The sequence below is a fragment of the Lissotriton helveticus genome, chromosome 12 (genome assembly GCF_964261635.1).
Source record: "Lissotriton helveticus chromosome 12, aLisHel1.1, whole genome shotgun sequence".
In the NCBI taxonomy this organism is placed as follows: domain Eukaryota; kingdom Metazoa; phylum Chordata; class Amphibia; order Caudata; family Salamandridae; genus Lissotriton; species Lissotriton helveticus.
Genome location: NC_136073.1, coordinates 791,651,809 through 791,669,391, shown reverse-complemented (window position 1 = coordinate 791,669,391; position 17,583 = coordinate 791,651,809). Strand labels below are relative to the sequence as shown.

The window sequence follows — 17,583 nt, the reverse complement described above, 5'->3', positions numbered from 1 at the left end:
AAATACTTTACAACTTGCCTCTAAGTGTGTCATAGCTACGAGGGGGTTGAGCTCAGGTTTATTTAGTCACTGTTGTGGTTCAGGCTGACAAGGACTGTGGTTATTACTTGCTGTGTATACTAACGCCCATCAACTAAAACCCCAATTTCTTACAACGGGTGATTGGGTAAATACAAGATTGAGAACATTTGTGGATAAAAGGATGCATGAATTGCAGGATCTGTGACACAGTGTGTGTGCATAACGACTTATTGAGTACCTAAGTCCCCAGCAATCGATGTGGCACTTTCGGTTATAAGCCAGACATATTGGCATTGCCAATGCTTGGCTTAATAATTTGCATTAATTATATGTACTGAAATAAAACCTAATGTTAAACCAGAAAAAGTGGCTTGGTTTTATCAAGGTCCTTCAGCTGCTTAGTACTTTCTTAGGACTGTTTTAAGTCCAAAAATACAGTCCTAAGGCGGCCTAAAGCAGGAAAATCCAGTGTCATTCAGGCATGATAATCTAAGTCAGACTTCAGCCATGAATGGCAACCTTTAGACCGTCTTTTTCCAGGTTAAAACTATGAACTAGGTTCATAGTTATTTCCCTGTGTAAAAAAAATCCTTAGTAAGTAGGGCCTTACCTTTGTGCTTTTATTCTTCAAACTGAAGCAATTGATTTGTTTGCAGATAGCCTTATGTAATACTTAATAACCTTTGCATTATTATAAATACACTTATGAGGTGAAAAATGTGAAGGCTACACCAAGTATACTAATGTTAAGTATCTGTACCTGTACATGTGTACAAAGGAATTATTCCAAACAAACCCTATGTCGATATTCAAGCGACCCAAAAGGATCCATTTTCTCAGAACTTGTAGGCAAGAAAAAACCTGTAGTCAAACAGTTATCAAGGATCCGAGCCCCGCAGCGGCACCTACTAGGTTTTACAACTCCTGGAAGGACTGCCCTGTCTCTCTCCACTCGTGAGACATGTGTGGTCCACCCAAGTGGGGTTGGATAAACCAATGATTGAACACCTCTACTGAGTATACGAATATCCATAAGGCGTATATGGTGTAACAGCTTTCTGTTCCATGACTTTGTTGATTTTATATCCATGGAGGGATTTGTCTCTGTAGGTTGCCCTGATGAAAGCCGTGGACACATAGGGCCGTTCACTAGCTGAAACGTGTTGTCAATGATTGTAGGGTCATAGGACCATTCTATCCTTGGGACACCCTATTACTTGTTTTTAACATCTGCAATTACTACATATTAAAGGGATATCTAGAGTATTTGGAGGATTGTTAATCTTTAGACCCACCTGGTCTTTTATCAAAAGCACTCCCTGAAACACAGATGAGCCCACCCTCGCCTTTAGGAGCCAGGATGAACCCGATGATGAAGTATGACACTACTAGAGTGTGTGAGGATTACTATACAAAGAGGAATTGCTGCCAGTCATATTAGTAACATCTGATTTGACCTCCTTTCTCAGAGAACTGTGCCTATACCTAACATTTGTTTCTATTGGGTGGGATACTCTTTTGAATTGTTAATACTTATTTGGGAGGACGTATCCCCTCCATTTTGCTTCCATTTGTGTGGAAGATTCTCTCCACCCTTCAGGCATCTGGCCAGTATTTGTACAGTCTTAGGCCCCCATTAGGATGGCGGGTCGATCGCCCCCACCCGGCCTGGCGGGGGCGATCCGACCTCCATCCTATCCGGAATGACCCCTCGCCATATTAGCATGGCTGGGGGTCCGCGGCGGATGGAAAGACCGTCCGCCGCTTTTCCGTCCCGGTCGCCTTGCGACCGGGCGAAAAAGGGTTTATATGGTGGCGGTGTCTATCAGACACCGTCAGCCATATTAGGATGGGCTTCTGCCACCACGCAAAGGCATGCGGAGTCTGCTTTGGGGGCCCGATGCGGGCCCCCATGGACTCCGGGGGGGTGGAGGGTGCACATGGGAGGTACCTATGTGCACCCATGGCACATCATGTGCACAGCATGGCAGACACCGCGCGGTGCCTGCCATGCTGTGCATGGAAGTACACAACATGCCTTCCTGCCACTGTGGCGGGCGGTGCTGAGTGCATCGCCAGCCACAATGGTAGGAATGCTGGATGCGCCCGCCACTGTGGCGGGCGTATCCTAATGCTGGCCACGGGACCCCCGCCCTTATGGCGGGCGGTCTTTTTCACCGCTAGGATGACGGGCGGACAAAGTCCACCCGTCATCCTAATGACCCCCTTAGTATTTATAACCTTACAAGAAATGTATTTTCTGGCATTAAACCCCTTTGCTTGTCGAAATCCTGACACTAAAAATTCCAAAGAGGAGTAAATCCAATCAAGAGTCTACGACCAAAATCTGAGTATAGCAAAAGTGGTTTTGCACTCATAGAAAACATTAATTACATGTGGAAATCAAACTTACAAACTAAAAGTTTTTAGAATAGTTGGCATAGAGTATTTTAGGACCCATGGTAAACAGATCTAGAAGATTGGTTTGAACTTTTATGTTTCAACAAATGAATATCACCGGAGAATAGTTCTGAGATGAGCAAAAAATTCCATAAAAATTGGCGTGTTTTGCATATTATTTTTGAGGCTAACTAAATTAGAAAGATGATTCATTCCTCTCACCCTCAAAAGAGTGTTGTTTCGCTGTGGTTCTCGTTCTCACATACATGTTCACCAGAAACATTAGTGTCAGCAGTAACTTCTGTGCACTTCCCAAAGCTTTAAATGTCATTTCTCACTTTCTTGTGAATTTCAAAAGAGCTCAAGTGGTATCTTCCTCATCTAAAGTACTGCTTTCAGATTTGGTGACCTTGGCCCACATGCATCATTGTGTCTTTTTGCATTTCTTAATTTGCGAAAAATAAGGAATCGCAAATTAAGAAATGCAAAATTATATGCATCAATATTTTCGGTATTCTTGTGGGATTCGGTAAAAATCGCATTTTTTACCGAATCCCAAAGAAATACCGATTTCTTAACTACATTTTCGCAATTTCCATTGATTCCTATGGGCCAAAAGGCCCATAGGAGTCAATGGAAATTGCGAGTGGCACTTAGAAAATTTCATGGGTGCAGGGGGGGGTCCAAAGGACCCCCCCATGCACCCCTGAAATGTACTTTTCAGCATAAGTTACATACACACATGTCCTAAGGACATGTGTGTGTGTAACTTTACAGTTTAAAAAATGCATTTTTGTGCATATTTAATCAATTTCGCAATTTACCACGAAGTTGAACTTCGTGGTAATTTGCACTTCCAATTTTAAAAAAAGCATATTTTTCTACAATGATGCATAGCATTTAAGAAATCGCACAATTGCGATTTCTTAAATGCTAATGCAATTTTAGAAATCGTAAAAAAGATGCGACTTCTAAAATGGCATGATGCATCCCAACAAGCACTTTTGCATTCGCAAACGGCCGATTTTAAGGAATCGCACCGTCTGCAAATGCAAAAATGCTTGATGCATGTGGGCCCTTATGTGTAAATGTAAGTACAGAGACCGAGGTTTTCTCTAGTCTAGGACCCCACCGCTGATGTTGCCGAAAACCGGCTCACCGGACAACAAGGTCATTTTCACCCACCACCCTACACTTCCTGCCACTTTATCTCACTCTATCATTCTTTCTCCCTTTTCTCCCTTTCCCTCTCCTCCATTGGATTATGAGCCGTCAAAGAAAAAAAATATGAATTTTTAATTCAAAAAATTATGAGAGAGTTCTTTTATGATAGTTTAGTAAACCCGTGATTAGTAAATTGCCTGGTTTGAGGAGTGTTCGCATATTATGTTTAGTTGGAACCACTGAGTGCACAGCGTCAGCAATAAGGGCAAAGAAACGCTGAAGAAAATAGTGTGTTGGCAGAAACCACTCGGAAGAGGAAGTGGGGGGATCTTTTTTCACAAAATGCAAATGGTTTTTGTGAAACGCTGCGGTGCTGAGAGAGTACCGAGGAAAACACCATGATTGGCGTTTCTGAAACTGCTCTGCTGCTCCAACCTCCCGCCATTTTGAGGCCTCTCAAAGGATGGGGAATTTCTTCATTTCTTGCTGTCCTCACAAAAAAATATTTCAGCGTCTTTCAGTGTGCGGGATTTCGATGAGTAAACTCGAAACTGTTGATAAAGGCATAGAGGTAAGTGTTAACTTGGCAGTGAGCCCAGAGAAGGCCAAAAATATCGAAGGGGCCCAAGTCACCCTGAGCAGGGTCTGAAACTGAAAGCCAAGAGAGGTGTCTCTTGGACATTGAGAAGGTTTTGAAATCTAGACAGAGAAAGTAAACAAGGTAAATCATGAACACTTAGAAGGGAAATATAAAAATAAGATACTGCTTTCTGAAGATAAAAACTGAGGGGCAGATTTACAAGCCCCTTGTGACACATTTACGCCGCCGTTGCGTCACTTCTGTGACGCAGCGGCGTAGTAAACAATGCACCATGTTGTGACATATTTACAACGTGACGCATCTAGGGAGATGCGTCACGTTGTAAAGCCCTGCGCTACATTATACCTGCGTTTCAGGTATATTGTGTGCAGGGTGGCCGTTCCCATGCAGGAAAGCCTCGTAAAAGTGAAGCAGTGAAATCTACAAGATTTCATTGTGCCACTTCTACGACGCCACAGCCTCAAAACCTTACGCTTCCTTAAAGCAGGCGTAAGGAGTGACGCAGCACAATAAGTATAGGCCGCCCCTGAGCAATGCTGGAGTTGCATCGCGCTTGCGAAACTACTCCAGCAGTGCGCTGCCCTTACGCCAAAAGATGCTACACACATCTGTCTATCCTTGCGCCACAGTGCGCCGCATTGTAAATGCAACGCATCCGTGGTGGCGCAAGAGTATTTTTGCGTGTCACATCTTAACTGGTGAATCCCTGCTAATAAGCAGAGATGCGGCAGTTCTTGTAAATCTGCCTCGGAGCCTTTCAGGCTTTGCATGCAAAGCCTGAAAGGCTCAGAGGCTGCCTTGGAGGGAAAGCATGTTTTTAGCCATAGTATGTCTACTGTCATGAACATTAGCTGACATATGCATACATATACACATTAGAAGCATAGCCAGGCTGTCATGGGCCTCACGAAATGCCCACCCTGGCTGCGGTTTGAAATATACAATAATCAAGGTTCAGTGGACCACACAGGCCCGTGGGCCCTGGTGTCAGTACACCTACTGAACCAATGGAATCTCCGCCCTTGGCACATATATAGAAACGTACATTCCTGTTATATAACTGTGAGACACTCAGTGCAAATGTAGATGGGAGTCGCTTAGCTTAGTGCGAAGGAATTGTTCTCCCAACCCAGGCAGTGGAAGGACCCAACTGTCCCTGTCAACTTCCTTTCTGGAATCCCAACTCATAGAGGGCCGAAGGACTTAAATGCCTATAATAACAGTAGAAAGGAAACAGAACATAACGATGCATACATTCTTATAGAAATACTTCCCTGACAAGCACAGAACACTCCCGGCATGGGTAACAGCAGTGAAAGCTTCCCTTAGACTGTTACTGGTCAGACAGAAACAGTGCACGCTTTCTTAGACCAATAATATGTTACTACTCATGCAGCAGCAGTGCAAGCTTCCTTACACAGAGAATGTGGCAGCAGTGCAAGCTTCCTTACACAGAGAATGTGGCAGCAGTGCAAGCTTCCTTACACAGAGAATGTGGCAGCAGTGCAAGCTTCCTTACACAGAGAATGTGGCAGCAGTGCAAGCTTCCTTACACAGAGAATGTGGCAGCAGTGCAAGCTTCCTTACACAGAGAATGTGGCAGCAGTGCAAGCTTACTTACACAGAGAATGTGGCAGCAGAGCAAGCTTACTTACACAGAGCATGTGCTACTGATCATCAGCAGCAGCAGTGCAAGCTTCATTACAAATAGAAAACTGTTACTGCTCAGGCAGAGACAGTGCAAGGTTCCTTACACAGAGAACATGTTACTGCTCAGACAGCAATGGTGCCATCTTCCTTACATAGTGAATGTGTCACTGCTCTGACAGAAGCAGTGCAATCTTCCTTACACATAGAATGTGTTACTTTTCAGGCAGCAGCAGTACAAGCTTCCTTACAAAGAGAAAACTGTTACTGCTCAGACAGAAGCAGTGCAAGCTTATCTTACACACATAATATGTTACTACTGAGGCATCAGCAGTGCAATCTTCCTTACACAGAGAATGTGGATGCAGTGCAAGCTTCCTTACACAAAGAATGTGTTACAGCTCTGACACCAGCAGTGCAAGCTTCCCTAAAAAAGAAAACTGTTACTGCTCAGATAGAAGTAGTGCTAGATTCCAAACCCAGAGAATGTGTTCCTGCTCAGACAGCAGTGGTGCAAGCTTCCTTACACAGAGAATGTGTTACTTCTCAAGCAGTAGCAGTGCAGAGTTCCTTACAAAGAAAAAATGGTTACTGCTCAGACAGAAGCAGCGCAGAGTTCTTTACACAGAGATTGTGTTAGTGCACCAGCAGCGGCAGTGCAAGCTACCTTACATGGAGAATGTATTACAGTTCAGCCACCAGCAGGGCAGGCTTAATTAAACATAGAAAACTGTTTCGGCTTAGATAGCAGTAGTGTTAGATTTCAAACACAGAGAATGTGTTACTGCTCAACCAGCAGCAGTACAGGCTTCCTTACAAAGAGAAAACTGTTACTTCTCAGACAGAAGCAGTGCATGCTTCTCTTACACACAGAGAAGGGTACCTGCTCAGACAGAAGCTGTGCAAGCCTACTTACACAGAGAATGTTTTACTGCTAAGACAAAAAGGTCAAGCTTCCGTTATACTGAGAATATGCTACTGCCGAGACAGCAGCAGCAGTGCAAACTTATCTTACACAGAGAATGTATTACTGCTCAGATGGAAGAAATACAAGCTTCTCTTACACAGAGGGAACTGTTACTGCTCATGCAGCAGCAGTGCAAGCTTTCTTGCACAGACAATGTGGCACAGAGAATGTATTACTGCTCAGAGAGCAGCAGTGCAAGCTTCCTTACCGAGAGAATATGTTACTGTTCAGACAGCAGCAGTACAAGCTTCCTTACAAAGAGAAAACTGCTATCGCTCAGGCAAAAGCAGTGCAAGCTTCTCTTACACGAGAGAACTGTTACTGCTCAGAGAGCAGCAGTGCAAGCTTCCTTACCGAGAGAATATGTTACTGTTCAGACAGCAGCAGTACAAGCTTCCTCACAAAGAGAAAACTGTTAATGCTCAGACAGAAGCAGTGCAAGCTTCCTTACACAGACAATTTGGCAGCAGTGCAAGCTTCTTTTAACAGAGAATGTGTTACTGCTCAGACAGCAGCAGAGAAAGCGCCCTTACAAAGAAATAACAGTTACTGCTCAGACAGAAGCATTGCAAGCTTTCTTACACTGAGGATGTGTTACAGCTCAGACACCAGCAGTGCAAGCTTTCTTAAAAATAGAAAACAATTACTTCTTAGACAGAAGTAGTGCAAGTTTCCGAACACAGAGAATGTGTTACTCTTCAGCAGCAGTGCAAGCTTCCTTACAAAGAGAAAACGTTTACTCCTCAGACAGAAGCAGTGCACGCTTTTCTTACACACACAAACATGTACCTGCTCAGACAGATGCAGTGCAAGCTTCCTTACACAGAGAATGAGTTACAGCTCAGACACCAGAAGTGCAAGCTTACTTACAAATAGAAAAATGTTACTGCTTAGACAGAAGCAGTGCACGTTTCGCACTGCAAGCTTCCTTACACAGTGACTGTATTACTGCTTAGACACCATCAGTTCAAGCTTCCTTACAAATAGAAAACTTTTACTGCTCAGACGAAGCAGTGCACTTTTCCTTACACAGAAATTGTGTTAGTGCACTGGCAACAGCACTGCAAGCTTCCTTACACAGTACATGTGTTACTGCTCAGACACCAGCAGAGCAAGCCTCCTTACCAATAGAAAAATGTAACTGCTCAGTAAGAAGTAGTGCAAACTTCCTTACACAGAGAATATGTTCCTGCTCAGATAGCAGCAGTGGAAGCTTCCTTACAAAGTAAAAACTGTTACTGCTCAGACAGAAGCATTGCAGGATTCCTTACACAGGGAATGTGTTAGCGCAGCAGCGGTGCAAGCTTCCTTACACTGAGAATGTGTAACAGCTCAGACAGGAGCAGTGCAAGCTTCCTTACAAAGAGAAAACTGTTTCTTCTTCGATAGAAGTAGCGCAAGTTTCCGAACACACAGAATGTGTTACTCTTCAGCAGCAGTGCAAGCTTCCTTACAAAGAGAAAACATTTACTCCTCAGACAGAAGCAGTGCACGCTTTTCTTACACACACAAACATGTGCCTGCTCAGACAGATGCAGTGCAAGCTTCCTTACACAGAGAATGACTTACAGCTCAGACACCAGAAGTGCAAGCTTACTTACAAATAGAAAAATGTTACTGCTTAGACAGAAGCAGTGCACGTTTCGCACTGCAAGCTTCCTTACACAGTGACTGTATTACTGCTTAGACACCATCAGTTCAAGCTTCCTTACAAATAGAAAACTGTTACTGCTCAGACGAAGCAGTTCACTTTTCCTTACACAGAGATTGTGTTAGTGCACTGGCAACAGCACTGCAAGCTTCCTTACACAGTAAATGTGTTACTGCTCAGACACCAGCAGAGCAAGCCTCCTTACCAATAGAAAAATGTAACTGCTCAGTAAGAAGTAGTGCAAACTTCCTTACACAGAGAATATGTTCCTGCTCAGACAGCAGCAGTGGAAGCTTCCTTACAAAGTAAAAACTGTTACTGCTCAGACAGAAGCATTGCCGGATTCCTTACACAGGGAATGTGTTAGCGCAGCAGCAGTGCAAGCTTCCTTACACTGAGAATGTGTTACAGCTCAGACACGAGCAGTGCAAGCTTCCTTACAAAGAGAAAACTGTTTCTTCTTCGATAGAAGTAGTGCAAGTTTCCGAACACACAGAAACGTGTACCTGTTCAGACAGATGCAGTGCAAGCTTCCTTACACAGTGAATGTTACAGCTCAGACACCAGCAGTACATGCTTCCTTACAAATAGAAAACTGTAACTGCTTAGACAGAAGCAGTGCACGTTTCCTTACACAGAGATTGTGTTAGTGCACTGGCAACAGCACTGCAAGCTTTCTTACACAGAGAATGTGTTACTGCTCAGACAGCAGCATTGCATGCTTCCTTACAAAGAGAAAACGGTTACTGCTCAGACAAAAGCAGTGCAAGCTTCTCTTACACAACGGGAACTGTTACTGCGCAGGCAAAAGCAGTGTACGCTTTCTTACAGCAAGAACGTTACTGCTCAGACAAAAGCTACTGCTCAGGCAGAAGCAGTGCAAGCTTTCTTACAGCAAGAACATGTTATTGCTCAGGCAGTAACAGTGCAATCCTCCATACCCATAGAATGTGTTACTCCTCAGACAGCAGCAGTGCGAGCTTCCTTGCCAAGAGAAAACTGTTATAGGACCAGAATGCCTCAACTCCCGACTGTCCTTCTACTATCCCTCCCGCCAACTAAGATCATCCAGTCAAGCCCTCGCCGCAGTCCCGCGCATCCGAAAAACCACCATGGGCGGCAGATCCTTCTCCTTCCTGGCTGCCAAGACCTGGAACTCACTCCCCACCCACCTCCGCCTTACTCAGAATCACATCTCCTTCAGAAAAGAATTGAAAACTTGGCTATTCGATAAACAATGAACCCCTCCCTCTAGCGCCTTGAGACCCTCTGGGTGAGTAGTGCGCTTTATAAATGCTTGAACTTGAACTATCGCTCAGACAAAAGCAGTGCAAGCTTCTCTTACACAGAAATAACTGTTAAGGCTCAGACAGAAGCAGTGCAAGCTTTCTTAGACAAAGAATATGTTACTGCTCAGGCAGCAGCAGTGCAAGCTTCCTTACACAGAGAAGGTGGCTGCAGTGCAAGCTTCCAACAGAGAATGTGTTACTGCTCAGGCAGCAGCAGTGCAAGCTTTCTTGCACAGAGAACATGTTACTGCTCAGACAGCAGCAGTGCAAGCTTCCTTACACAGAGAACGTGTCACTGCTCAGACAGCAGTGGTGGACGTTTTTCTTACACAAAAATAACTGTACCTGCTCACATAGATGCAGTGCAAGCTTCCTTACACAGAGATTGTATTACTGCTCAGACAGCAGCAGTGCAAGCATCCTTAAACATAGAGAATGTGTTACTGCTCAGGCAGCAGCGGTGCAAGCTTCCTTAAAAATAGAAAACTGTTACTTCTTAGATAGAAGTAGTGCAAGTTTCCGAACACAGAGAATGTGTTACTGCTCAGCAGCAGCAGTACAAGCTTCCTTACAAATAGAAAACTGTTACTGCTCAGACAAAACCATGCACATTTCCTTACACAGAGATTGTGTTAGTGCACTGGCAACAGCGCTGCAAGCTTCCTTACACAATGAATGTGTTACTGCTCAGACACCAGCAGTGCAAACTTCCTTACAAATAGACAATTTGTAACTGCTCAGTAAGAAGTAGTGCAAACTTCCTTACAAAGAGAATGTGTTCCTGCTCAGACAGCAGCAGTGCAAGCTTCCCTACAAAGCAAAAAGTGTTACTGCTCAGACAGAAGCATTGCAGGATTCCTTGCACAGAGAATGTGTTTGTGCAGCAGCAGTGCAAGCTTCCTTACAACGAGAATGAGTTACAGCTCAGACACCAGCAGTGCAAGCTTCCTTACAAATAGAAAACTGTTACTTCTTAGATATAACTAGTCCAAGTTTCCGAACACAGAGAATGTTTTACTTCTTAGCAGCAGTACAAGCTTCATTACAAAGAAAAACTTTTACTCCTCAGACAGACGCAGTGCAAGCTTCTCTTACACACAGAAATATGTACCTGCTCAGACAGATGCAGTGCAAGTTTCCGTACACAGTAAATATGTTACTGCTCAGACAGCAGCAGTGGAAGCTTCCTTACAAATAGAAAACTGTAACTGCTCCGACAGAAGCAGTGCACGTTTCCTTACACAGAGAATGTGTTATTGCTCAGACAGCAGCAGTGCAAGCTTCCTTACAAAAAGAAAACTGTTACTGCTCAGACAGAAGCAGTGCAAGCTTCTCTTACACAATGGGAACTGTTACTGTGCAGGCAAAAGCAGTGCACGCTTTCTTACACCAAGAACGTTACGGCTCAGACAGAAGCTTACTGCTCAAGCAGAAGCAGTGCAAGCTTTCTTACACCAAGAAAATGTTATTGCTCAGGCAGTAGCAATGCAATCCTCCTTACACATAGAATCTGTTACTGCTCAGACAGCAGCAGTGCGAGCTTCCTTACCAAGAGAAAACTGTTATCGCTCAGACAAAAGCAGTGCAAGCTTCTCTTACACAGAGAGAACTGTTACTGCACAGACATAAGCATTGCAAGCTTTCTTAGACAAAGAATATGTTACTGCTCAGGCAGCAGCAGTGCAAGCTTCCTTACACAAAGAAGGCGGCTGCAGTGCAAGCTTCCAACAGTGAATGTGTTACTGCTCAGACAGCAGCAGTGCAAGTTTACTTGCACAGAGAACTTGTCACTGCTCAGACAGCAGTGGTGCAAGCTTTTCTTACACACACAAAAACTGTACCTGTCAAATAGATGCAGTGCAAGCTTCCTTACACAGATATTGTATTACTGCTCAGACAGCAGAAGTGCAAGCATCCTTACACATAGCGAATATGTTACTGATCAGGCAGCAGCAGTGTAAGCTTCCTTACACGAAGACTGTGGCATTAGTACGAGCTTCCTGACACAGAGAATGTGTTACTGCTCAGACAGCAGCAGTGCAAGCTTCCTTATACAGAGAATGTGTTACCTCTCAGGCAGCAGCAGTGCAAACTTCCTTACAAAGAGTAAACGGTTACTGCTCAGACAGAAGCAGTGCAGAGTTCCTTACACAGAGAGTGCGTTAGTTCACCAGCAGCGGCAGTGCAAGCGACCTTACAGGGAAAATGTATTACAGTTGAGACACCAGTAGGGCAGGCTTAAATAAACATAGAAACCTGTTTCGGCTTAGATAGAAGTAGTGCTAGATTTCAAACACAGAGTATGTGTTACTGCTCAGAAAGCAGCAGTACAAGCTTCCTTACAAAGAGAAAACTGTTGTCGCTCAGACAGATGCAGTGAAAGCTTCTCTTACACATAGGAAACTGTTACTGCTCAGACAAAAGCAGTGCAAGCTTTCTTACACAAAGAATATGTTACTGCTCATGCAGCAGCAGTGCAAGCTTCCTTACACAGAGAATGTGGCAGCAGTACAAGTTTCCTTACAAAAAGAAAACTGTTACTGCTCAGAAATAAGCAGTGCAAGCTTCTCTTACACACTGAGAGGTTTTACTGTCCAGATAAAAGCAGTGCTAGCTTCCTTGCACAGATAATGTGCTACTTCTCGGACAGAAGAAGTACAGGCTTCCCCTAGACAGAGAATGTGTTACTGCTCAGACAGCAGCAGTATAACCTTACTTACAAAGAGAAAACTGTTACTGTTCAGACAGAAACAGTCAATGCTTCTTACACAGAGGGAACTGTTACTGCTCAGACAGCAGCAGTGCAAGCTTACTTACAAAGAGAAAACTGTTATGGTTCAGACTAAAGCAGTGCAATCTTCCTTACACAGAGATTGTGCTCAAACACCAGCAGAGCAAGCCTCCTTACAAATAGAAACCTGTTGCTGCTCAGATAGAAGTAGTGCAAGCTTCCTTAGGCAAAGAATGTGTTACTGCTCAGACAGCAGCTGTGCAAGCTTCTCTTATATAGAGAATGTGTTACTGCTAAGACAGAAGCAGTGCAAGCTTCTTTGAAACATAGAATGTGCTACTGCTCGGGGAGCAGTAGTGCAAGCTTCCTTACAAAGATAATGTGTTACTGCTCAGACATCAGCAGTGCCAGGAGAGTTGAAAAGGGTCTGTATTTTTTCTGGTTTGCAGTAAGGTTGCTATTGAGTTGATGCTGCGGTGAGGTGTGGTTGTGGGGAACTTTACGTGGAGGTGAGTTCGGGTGGACAGTGAAGTTGAATTGAGGTTGGTCTGTGGTAAATTTGATGCGAGTTAAGATTTAGTTGAGGAGAAACGAAGGTGAGGTGTGGCAAAGAGGTCAGGTTGAAATTATGTTGTGGGTGCATTCGGCACATTTTCGACGTGTAATACCTCAAAAACATGATTTTTATCGCTCTTCGATGGGAGATCTAGTGAAGTAACCCAGAACAATAGGATTGCTCAAGATCTAGGAGCACTAGTTATCTGTAACAATAATGTATGTGCCTATAAAATATTTGTGATACTGCAAAACACTAAGCATGCAGCAGGACAAGTTTTGTGCAATACGAACTGTAAGGCCTTTCCCACACACTGTGCTGCACTGGAAATAAATTATCATTGATAATCCAGGTCTATAAAACGAAGTCCCATGTCAATGCTTATAACAATTAAAAGAGCATCAAAATGTCAGTGCCACAAAATAAAACATCAGTTTGTGGTTTTACAGGATAGGGTGCTGCAATATGTTTTTTTGAGAGTTCACACAACTTTAGGTGGGGTCAAGCACATTAACAAAATTATTTTTTGTGAAGCAGCACCTCATACCATACTGATGCCATTTCTAAGAACTATAAATAACATGTCTTACCATTAGAGATTTGTTATTATTTTATAACCAAACTGGGAAGGACAGAAGCCTGGTAGACTAACCTTTGTTTCAACAGTGAATTGAGCTGAAATATAATTGGAAACTCCTTTGCTCTCAAGCCCTCCCATTTCAAAGCTTGTGCATCCTAAGCTCACCCCTACTCAACCCCCCGCCCCCACCCCCTTTTTAGGTCGAGCCTAGGCAGAGCATGCGCTTTTCTGCAAAGCATGCTGTGTTCAGGTAGGGACTTGAAGCTGCGCCCGCTCTCCGCCCATATTTTTGATTGGCTAATGTCATTGTCCACTAAAACTGTGGCTGTTCATTGGTCAATAGGCTTAGTAGTCACTCCTTAGTACCGCCTTGCCTCATTTTGTAACCTACCATGGCGACACCCCTTGTTACATGTGTTGTTACTCGGTAGGCTTTAATTACACTCTCCAAGCACAATTTTCTCAAATAGCTTTGTACTGACTGCTGTTGCAGGCAGGACACGCTCTCTACTAATGCTTTTATTTTTAATGTTATAGCACAAAAGCATTTGCAATAGGTCTTGCATTTGCAAGAGTTTAAGCTATTGGCATTGTAAATGGCAATGCCTTTCATGTATCTGTTTTGATAATTAACACATAAATAAAAGGCATTGCCATTTACAATGCAAATAGCTCAAACGCTCGTAAATGCAAGATCTATTGCATTGCAAATGCTTGTTGTCATTAATAAACAGCTCTTTGTGCCACTGCATCCGGTTAAACATTCAACCAATAGTTATGCGCTGTACAAAGCTCTGGTCAGCTTTCTTTTTCCACCAGTCACCATTTCTTTTTTTTTTAATCCAAAGTTTTTATTTGAAACAAAACACATACCAAATGCTTTGGGCATTGCATGACTGTTCCTTAAAAGGCCTTGGCAAATTCAGAAGAGCTGCCTTTAGTCCCCAAAAAAGGTTTTGTGGAATGAGCGTGAAGTTTTTTTTTCTTCTGGCATGTCTTTACATTACGGTTGTGTATCTGGAGATGGCACTTTATATTGTTGCCAGTTTTCACAGTGAGGGCTGTGGATTGAACACCTGGGTCTGATATCAATTATACTTACTGAACATGTATAAAGTACGCAAGCAGGGCATGCTAAAATATATCTCTTCTGCTCAGTTGGTTTGTTACTCTCTTAATTTGGCAGCTTCAGAAGATATGAATAGGGATTGCTAGATTCTTAAAAGTGGAATAACGATAGATGTTTGCAGTTTCAGCAAAGAGACCATTATTTGAATGGGCACAGAGTGTGGAATCCTCCTATATACCCCTAAGCCAGTTTGACGGATAATGGTACATTATAGAAACGGTGGCTCAGGCCAAGCTATTCTCAAACACAGAACAGCTGCGGGAGTGGTAGAAATAGTGCCTGACAGACACACAGACACAAACACACACACACACACCCGACACACACCCCAGTTGAAGTGGAGGCAGCAGTAGTGCGTCATTCAGATACAGCAATAATACAATAGGATAATCTCAACACCAGGACTGAATCTAAATTGAGTAGGCAGCTTTATAAAGATTAAAAAGGAAAAGAAACTCCACTTAGTGGTTCGGTTTGGTTTTATATCTTGCAGCTTTATGAACATTAAAAAGAAGGGAAAAATGGGTTACTGATTTTAATTTAATCTCTACGGGGGCAGAGGCTTGCTCACCGGTCAGCTGAGTATCCGGTGCTCTTAGCTCTGATATGCAGATTAATCATATATCAGTTTTAATGACTTAAAAATAGCTTGAGTTATTTTTAAATCCTGCCTCAGTCCTCCATTCCCAACATTCTGCTGGTAAACTTCCTGCACAGAAAAGGAGATAAGAAACGTGTAGTTGTATGAATGTGCAGGCTGAGTCCAACAGCAGCACCCACCTCTCTGTGGTGTTGTCAGGGCACAGCTAAAGTCTCCCATCTGACCCCGCCTTGACAGCCGAATAGTGCATAAAGGACGCAATTGTTGGGCATAGGGCCATAAAGAAGTACAAAGGAGATTAGAAGAAGGACAATTGTTGTCGCCCATAGCATAGTCAAAGAGAAAAACTTCTAGTGTCACCTTTCGGCACATCCAGCCAAACCTCTGTGTCCACAAGCCGCAAATAGCTGCCAAGTGGGCCCATGCATAAGGCTGAGGGATGTGGAATTTGTCTGGATTTAAACTCATGGTGTTCAAATCACAGCACATATTATGATTGTTCAACTCACTGAGCCATCCTACTAGCTTCTTAATTGCACCAGGATGCACATGTATTTGCTCACTGTGCCAGCTGTCGAGGGACTGACTTTAGAAAGTAGAGGTCAGCCTTCACAGAGATGTTACACAATGCGATAATAGTTTATCAACCTCAGAAGGATGATACATTGAGCAGGCCCTTCTCTGAATCAAACGTATGACCAGTATATCACTCCAGACACCAGCATCAATGGCTACATTTGGAAAGACATTTTCCTAATTTACATGTTTAAACACTGAAGAACCACTGAGCTGCCTGCTTACGGTAAGGCAGCAGAGCTATCTCTCTGGTTACACAGTTCCAGGTGAGACAGAACATCCAGGGTTTAGGAAAACACAGAAGAGCATTCTCTCAACCTTCACAGACTTACAGGTTCTGGCCTCAGACAGCAGAGCTATGGCTGTTATGATCGACCACTATTTCTCAAAGCGGCTTGGTGTCCTTTTGCATCATGTGATTACTACAGGGTCCCAGACTAAGGTTCAACTCAGCAAGCTGTGGCTGCTGATATGACTTGGTAGTGCTAATCCAGGTTATGACTTCCCCTCAGGTAACATGTCTTACAGGAAATGTAGCTATAAATAAGATTACAGATATTGCCTTGAACGTTGTATTCTCATTACATCTGTATGTACAATGACTGTTTACACAATGCCTCTATTTGAAAGGTGCAAAAAGAACATCTGATGAACAGAATGCAGAACAATGTCATACATTCACCCCAGTACAGAGATATGGGCCTAAATCCATCGTTTTTTTGCACACCATGCCATTCCACATGCAAATCAGTCTTGACCCTGTGCCCAATGGGAACAGTCCAGCCCAAACTGCCAGGCCAGGTCCTCCCTGGACTGAAAAAAAGCATCCTAGGACCGGTTTCGGGGATTCACCCCTCATCAGCCAGGATAGCTTGATTGCAGTGGAATGGAGAGCACTGGACCCACCTCTGGGCATACCCGAACCACTTGGGGTGACAAATACAAAAAGAACAACTGATTAACAGAATGCAGAACAATGTCATACATTCACCCCAGTACAGAGCTCTGGGCCTAAATCCATTGTTTTTTTTGCAAACTAGACTGGCTGATGAGGGCTGTTAGCCCAAAACCAGTCCCAGGATGCTTGTTTCCGGTCCAGGGAAGACATGGCTTGACAGTTCAGGCTGGACTGTTCCCATGAGGCACAGTGTCAAGACTGATTTGCACATAGCTGTGTCTTAACTGGGGTAGCGAAGTGAGCTAAAGAACGATGATGGAATGGATTCAACCCAGATCTGTGACTGGGGGTGAGTGTCTAAAAAGTTTCAGCGCTCCGTCTATCATCTACTTGTGTTTGCTTTGTTTGCCCTAAATTGGCAGGGTATGCCCAGACGTGGGTTCCTTGCTCACTTTGCCACTGGATTCAAGCTGGCCTGGCTGATGCCGGCTGTTAGCCTGAAACCGGTCCCAGGATGCTTGCTTCCGGTCCAGGAAAGACATGGATTGGCAGTTCAGGCTGGACTGTTCCCATGAGGCACAGGGTCAAGACTGATTTGCATATAGTTGGGACTGAACTGGGGTGGCAAAGTGAGCTAAAGAACGATGATGGATTCAACCCAGATCTGTGACTGAAAAGTTTCAGCGCTCCGTACCATATCCCCAAATTCGAAGATGGAAAAGAGAGGCTGAAAACCAAAGTAAGTGAATTGGTGGGGAGAGGAAGGGATGGA

General features: G+C 43.8%; 1 long non-coding RNA gene across 1 annotated transcript in view; it reads right to left on the bottom strand.

The window, feature by feature from the left end:
• Positions 1-15,565, bottom strand: part of LOC144798245 (uncharacterized) — a 103,668-nt gene extending 88,103 nt beyond the window's left edge. Inside the window, exon 1 of the long non-coding RNA XR_013603490.1 lies at positions 15,517-15,565. This is a non-coding gene — a long non-coding RNA (uncharacterized LOC144798245). The remainder of the gene's footprint in view (positions 1-15,516) is intronic.
• Positions 15,566-17,583: the final 2,018 nt, after the last annotated feature.